Here is a 7,361-nt window from a genome sequence, read left to right on the forward strand (position 1 = left end):
GCATAATTCAACTGTTTATGAAACAACGTTGTCAGTCTGAGATAGCGTTACCAACGAAAATGTACACAATGACAGAGGTCAGGGAACGCAGAAGAAAGTTTTAAAATAGCTAGAGCAGGTGCAGCGTATACAGTACTAGAGGTCAGGTAGGAGAGACAGCGGATTTCTGGCAGACAATGAATTAATGGAGCGTTACAGGTAATGGGCAGAACTGGCAGGTCTGCACACAGTAAAACGCTTTATAAGGTGGAAATTCTGCTCAATTCTGATTAGAAGAAAGGTAGAACTGACATATATATAGAGACCACAAAACAAGTGGCTCAAAATGAAGCAGGACCAGCAATCGCCCGCTCTGATACCATGTTAAACACACATGGACAACAAAGACAATGTGAAAGATAAATCAGGAGAGTACATTTTTTTATTAACATCAGATATACATTTATAGTACAATATGTGACTCTTGGGTTTCAGATCCCAAGGTCTCTTGGACTGTTTTGGTCTATTCGGCTTCCACACTAACCCACTTAGGATTAGGTGTCCAACAATCTATAAAACATGTGTGAAAATGTGCTAGCCTGAGTTAAGAAAAAGTCCCAAGACACATATGTGCACCATGCATCACTGGTGTCAGTAGTGGGACATTAGAGCCACTCCTCGCTCCTGAAAGAATAGACTGAAGACTCTCAAGGCTTTGTGGGAGGAGCCAAGGTGAAAATTCCTTGCTGATACAATGGAAGGGGTATATATAGCCAAGGGTGATGCTTGACCATTGTGACTCTTGGACTACCCTCATGACTATTCGACTTCCCATGACTTTTCAACTGACATGACTCTTGAACTTCTAGTGTGCATCCATTGGAATTCACTTTACATTACATCTAGTTACAACGGATATGGCCCATACTCGTAATGTGGCCAAAACAATTCATGACACAACTTGACGTGACACTTCTAACATATACTAGTTGACTGTGGTGTCAATGTTAAGCTATTGTGCTGTTGAGTGATGGATGTAATTTTGGTGTGTTTTGTCTTCTCCTCCACATGGCCTAGTGTTGTGGGGTCTTTCATGGTCTTGGTCTTCCATGATGGTTCAATGCACATTTTCCTTTCGCTTATTGCTTGATATGCTTGGTACGTCCGTCCATCTACAAGGAAGTCTTCTAGAATGTGCGCTCCTTCTTCATCGTCTTGCCATGATCTATCAGTGTACCTATTCCTCCAATTAACTCATGACGAGATGACATCAAGTCCAAAACCTCGTAGTCTAGCATGATGCATTGTTCTCATGTTCTGAGTGAGAGGGAGGGAGGAAAACTCACTAAGACAGCACAAAGCTTAGCTAAGGCATGAATGAGGAAATTCAAGAGTACAACCTACACTATAGGGAAAACATGCATAGTGACCACTGGGAGGCAGAATTGCGTAGTGAAGGACACCAATGGTAGCTGTAAAGTGGGACCTTGAGGGCCATTTTTGTGTAGTTTTTGGAGGAAAGAAAGACAGGGTTGCAAGGGACCTGCTAGGCATGACTGCAGAATTTTAGAGAACAGTGCAGGATAGGGTTGTAGGAGGCCTGCTAGACATGTATGTGTAGTTTTTGAAGGCAGTGAAAAGAAAGGAAGCAGAGGACTAGCTGGGTAGTTCTGCATAATTTTCTAGAGCAAGGCATGAGTAGGTTGTTGATTTTGGGTAGCATCAGATGTACTCTAGCCACGAAAATTGGTGGAGAGGCTAGAGCACATGAGATCTCCAATACCCAGAAATGGTTTGGGAGGAATATAACCAATTTGGGAGATATTAAAATAATTAATATTTTCAATGGAGTCCCTAAGTCTAAACTTAGGCAAAATCAAATATTAATGTGAATTAATATAAAACTAAGTTAGAATGGTCCAAAAGTCATGGATCAAGCCAGATCTAATCTTAGTCGTTGATTAGGGACTTAATCTTGACCGTTGAATTGTCAACAAGAAAAGTATAAGAGGAGGCTTGAGGGTCAATCGGAAAACACATCGAGTTGATCAAGAATTTGATTTTCCGAGGCAGGGCTTGCTGAGGAAATCGAAGGAGTGATTAGAGTTGTAGCTGAGGGAAAGTGAATATAGAAGTAGAGAGGTATAGAGGGTAACAGTAGCATCAACGCAAAATCTGGGAGAGGGTTGACGTTGAGATAGCTAGAGGCCACGTAGAAGTAGCCAAAGGCCACGCAGAGGTAGTTAGGAGTTGCGCAGTGCCAGAGAGAGCCAGCATGGGTGACGCAGAGGCTCCAGAGGCTGATGCAGGGCTAGTTTGGGTGACATTGGGTTGACGCTGGGCCATAGAGGCTAACGCAGACCCTAGAGGCTGGCGATGGGTCAGAGAGGCTGATGCAGACCCTAGAGGCTGACGCTGGGACATTTCATGGGGCAGATTGGAGCTGAGAGCTATGGGATTGTATATCCAGGGTTTTTAGCCGGAATATTTGTCTCCGACTAACATGTACTACTGCTGAGAGCCTTCTATGTTTGGTGAGCCATTTCTAGCACCCAGATTGTACTATGAAACTGCTTAATAATAAAACCCTCTGATAGCTGCACCAGTTTTCCTGTATTGGGTTTTTATGAGGACATTAGTCCAAAAATAACGGTGTCACTTTGTGCTTGTTTTTCCTTCAGTTGATGATCTGTATGTGTTGAGACTGTACTTGTATTTATTTTTAGTATTTACATGGTAAATAACTTGTTAATTAACAGAACAAGTAGGAAGAAATAAGTCAGAAAGTACATGAAGGATTTTTAATAGTTAGACTTAGGAACTCCAACATGTTATCAAAGCGTAGTTGCAAATCACAGGATAACTGAGGGCATCAGCCGAGCAGAGAAATGGCAACAGAAACAATAGTCCTGAGTGACAGAAGTTGTTCCTATCGGAAAAGAAGCGAGGAAGGGGTGATACAGTGACTGTGTCATCAAGTTTTAGCCAAGAGAAGGATTAGTGCAGTGGTAGAAAGGAGGAGACCTAACATACATAGTGCCCGATCATCTTTCTCAGTCAGGAAGGATTGATGCCCATGACCAAGAGGTGCGGATTTTTTTGGTGTCAGGATTGTGTAAATTATAGAGGCTCTAACCTTCAGTTTGCTGGGGCATAGGAGGTTGTGGAGAAGTTGCAGAGTGAAGCTGGTGGGGTACTATGGTCAGAACAGTGCCTAACTAGGAAAGACCAAGGAGGAGGGAGTTGCTATCGAGGATTTATAGCCAAGAAATCTAGATTAGTGGTGCAGCTGCACTAACGATTGGAGTGGGGGAATCTCGACATTGGCAGAGGGGTTTCCAGGAGGGAAATTGAGGCTTAGAGGGAGTCACACTGAGAACTTCCAGGAGGGAAGTAGAGAGACTCGAAAGAGTTGAAAGAGGAGCAATGAGAGAGAAGTGAACGAGGTAAGAGATCAGGATAGGCTGGATAGAGCCTCAAACTTCGTAGTCTGGAAGGCCAGGATCTTGTCTGTTCTAGATAGGAATCATCTCAAGGAATTCACCTTGAAAATGATATAAATCCTAGTTGACTTGGTTGAGAATGATAAGTACGAGGAGGCAATGGCAAGGGCCAAGAGCATCCTCCTTGACAGGGTCAAGGACCATGTAGTACCATATAATGTTGGAAAGGACACGACAAATGTGATGTGGGAGGCCCTAACGAAATTGTATCAACATACTTACGTGCAGAGGAAGATGCTACTAGAAAATCAGTTGCGGTCACATTAGATGTAGACCATGGGGCCATGTTGGATCAGGGAATTAATTGTGAGGACCACATTGAACACAATCTTAGAGGACTGGGAGGTATTTGTCCAGAGCATACTCGGCAGATCGACCCTTCCAAATTGGGAGGAACTGTGGGAGACTCTTCATCAGGAAGAAATTAGAAGGCTAACCAAGGCAGGAAGCAGTGGCAAGGGGGTTAGAATCAAGAAGGAGGAAGAGGAGGATGCTTCCCTAGCATCTGAGGGAAAGCAAGAGAAACAAAATAAGAAGGATCTCTGCAAGGTCAAATGCTTCCACTATGGGGAACTGGGTCATTATGTGAGCCAGTGTCTGAGGAAGAAGAGAAACGGAGAGGCTTCTGAGACCAAGGTTGCGCCAACAAGGGCAAAGAAAGAAGTGGAGACAGATGATGACTATGCCATGAGTGCTCATGCACCTCATGAGAGGAAGTGGGGAGACATCGAGCTATAGTCAGATGGACTACATGCGATGAGGCGAAAGATCCTAGAGGTACCCAACCTCTTGGATTATACCTTGCTACGAGAGCCCTGAAGAGGAGTAGCAGAACTCAAGGAGATGTCAGAGTTATGAGATCAGTTACTTACTTCTTAGTAACTGAGTTTCAGTGCAATAGTTAGCAATGGCAGTGCTATGTGAAACACGATGCAACATGATGAGAGGGATTACAATGCAGATGCAGTAGTGGTAGTAGTAGGGCCATGGGCAGCAGCACGGATGTAGAGGGAGCTGTTGTACAGATGCAACAGTGGCAGTGGCACAGCCATGGATAGCAGTACATGATGTAGCAGTGTAGAGGATGTTGGGAAGTAGACCTAGCATCAACACAAAGACCGATGGTGGATGATCAGGGTGATACTCAATGAGGAGTATTACTATAACACAGTCCTCGCTAAGAGGGAGTGTTGATTTGGGGTAGCATCAGATGTACTCTAGCCACGAAAATTGGTGGAGAGTCTAAAGCACATGAGATCTCCAATACCCAGAAATGGGTTGGGCAAAATCTACCCAGTTTGGGAGATATTAAAATAATTAATATTTTTAATGGAGTCCCTAAGTATAAACTTAGGGAAAATAAAATATTAATGTGAATTAATATAAAACTGAATTAGAATGGTCCAAAAGTCATGGATCAAGCCATATATAATCTTATTCGTTGATTAGGGACGTAATCTCGGCCGTTGAATTGTCAACGAGAAAAGTATAAGAGGAGGCTTGAGGGTCACTTGGAGAACACATCGAGTTGATCAAGAATTCGATTTTTTAGGGCAGGGCTTGCCGAGGAAATCGAAGGAGTGATCAGAGTTGCAACTGAGGGACAGTGAATACAGAAGCATAGAGGGTACTGAGAGCATCAGTACAGAAGCAGGGAGAGGGTTGATGCTGAGCCAGTTAGAGGCCACGCAGAAGCAGCCAGAGGCTATGCAGTGCCAGAGAGAGCCAACGTGGGTGAAGCAGAGGTTCGAAAGGTTGACAAAGATCCTCCAGAGGCTGACACAGGGCTAGTTGGGGTGACATTGGACCAGAGAGGCTGACTGGGTTAGAGAGGCTAATGCAAACCCTAGAGGCTGACGCTGGGAGATTTTGTGGGGAAGATTGGAGTTGAGAGATATGGGATTTTACATCTGAGGTTTTTAGCCGGAATATCTGTCTCAGACTAAGAGGTACTACTACCGAGAGAATTCTCTATTGGGTGAGCCATTTCTGGCACCCAGATTGTATTCTGAAACTACTTAATAATAAAACCCTCATATAGCTGCATCAGTTTTCCCGCATTGGGTTTTTCCAGGGACGTTAGTCCAAAAATAATGGTGTCACTTGTGTGCTTGTTTTTCCTTTAGTTGATGATTTGTATGTGTTGAGAATGCACTTGTATTTATTTTCAGTATTTACATGGTAAATAACTTGTTAATTAACAGAACAAGTAGGAATAAATACGTCAGAAAGTACAGGAAGGATTTCTAGTAGTTAGACTTAGGAATTCCAACATAGTTTGAAAGGGACTTTCTGAGCATGACTATGCAGTTTTGAGAATAGTGTAGGATAGGCAGCAAGGAGGATTGCTAGACATGTCTGCGTAGTTTCTGAAGGGAGTGTAGAGTAAGGAAACATGGGATCAGCTAGGCATGACTGCATAGTTTTAGAGAACAATGTAGCGCAAGGCAGTAGAGGACCAGTTGGGCATGTCTGCGCAATTTTGGAGAACAATGCAGGCCCAAGTATTAGAGCAGTGCAGGCTTCCGATAGAAAAGAAGGATGTTTGATGATTGTGCTTGAGAAATGCATAGTTTAGTTTGGTCATGGAGGCAATTTTCTGAGCAGTTCTGGGAGGCAGACAGGTTACTAACCTTAGGAATTGTGTAGTGCAGCTAACCCAGAGAAAAACCTCAAGCACTACATAGTTCCGGGCAATAGATCAAGGTCACTGAGGGCTGAGACTGTGTAGTGCAGCTCAATCAAGATCTGGTGGAAGAGGGTTGTTTAGTGAGACAAATTTTTAGTAAATTGGCTAAGTGTCAAAGCAAGTGAATTTGTGTAGACTTGACATTATGATCACACACTTAGCATACTTCAAAAATGGGACAACATAGACCACTAGTACAACAAGTCAAAACATGCCCTCAATGAGACTATCTTAGCGCCGGGAGCAATAAGCCGAACACTTTAGATAGACCTTTGGATGGCAAGCCTAACACTAGCATGACATTTCTTAAATTTTTTTGTGTGAGTACGATTGATGCTTACATCACGAAGACAACCCAAACACACAAATACAAACCTTCAAACTCACTGGATCAAGATTGCAAGCATGACAAAGTAATCAATATGCAAAAAGACCACCGTTGGTCAAACAAGCAAAAGGAAAAAAGACTTCACAAGAGCTCATGGGGTGAGCTCGAGTGTTTGCAACAATCAAAGCAAAAACCAAGGAAGGCTCTAAAATTTGGATGCAAGCCAAAATTTTGGAGCGTGTTGCAGCCACTTCAACACTTGGCAACACACTGGTTGAATACTAACTTCTCTGTTTTGGTTCATTTTCAACACAGGGCCTTGGCCTTTCGAGGAGTATTGATTCGTTGTGTAGATCACTTCGACTTCACCACTTGCCCCATGGATAGACACGATACACCTTGTATCAACTTAGTTGAACACAACACAAGATTCAGTGAGGTCATAGTGTTTCAAATCGGGAAGAGTAAATTGACTCATGAGCTTAAGATTTTTCAAGTATAGTTTTTCACCTCTGGTGTTGATCCGCTGCCAGTAGGCCTAGACAGTACCTTGGTGAAGTCACGCAAAAGAAAAGCATTGCTCCACTGCCAATGAGCCTAAACAGTACCATGGTGAAGTTTCCTTCTTCACCTCTTTGCGCAAGAAGCCTTTCTCTTCTTTTGCCTTTGTTATTTTTTTAAAAGAGAACTGTGCATAGCCACTTATTTATTTTGGGGCGAAAGAGGGATCTCGACTTATTGATAGAAGGATAGGTTGTTCCTTAAGAGAAGCATATAAAGACATCTGATTTTAGTTTGCTCGCTTAGATTTTCCCCTTCTCCGTTTCTACTAGTTGGATAAGCTTGAACACAACAGAGCAGA

This window comes from Pinus tabuliformis, chromosome 6, assembly GCF_031772625.1.
Source record: "Pinus tabuliformis cultivar Carrire ecotype Pingquan chromosome 6, CPIR1, whole genome shotgun sequence".
Taxonomy (NCBI): Eukaryota; Viridiplantae; Streptophyta; class Pinopsida; order Pinales; family Pinaceae; genus Pinus; species Pinus tabuliformis.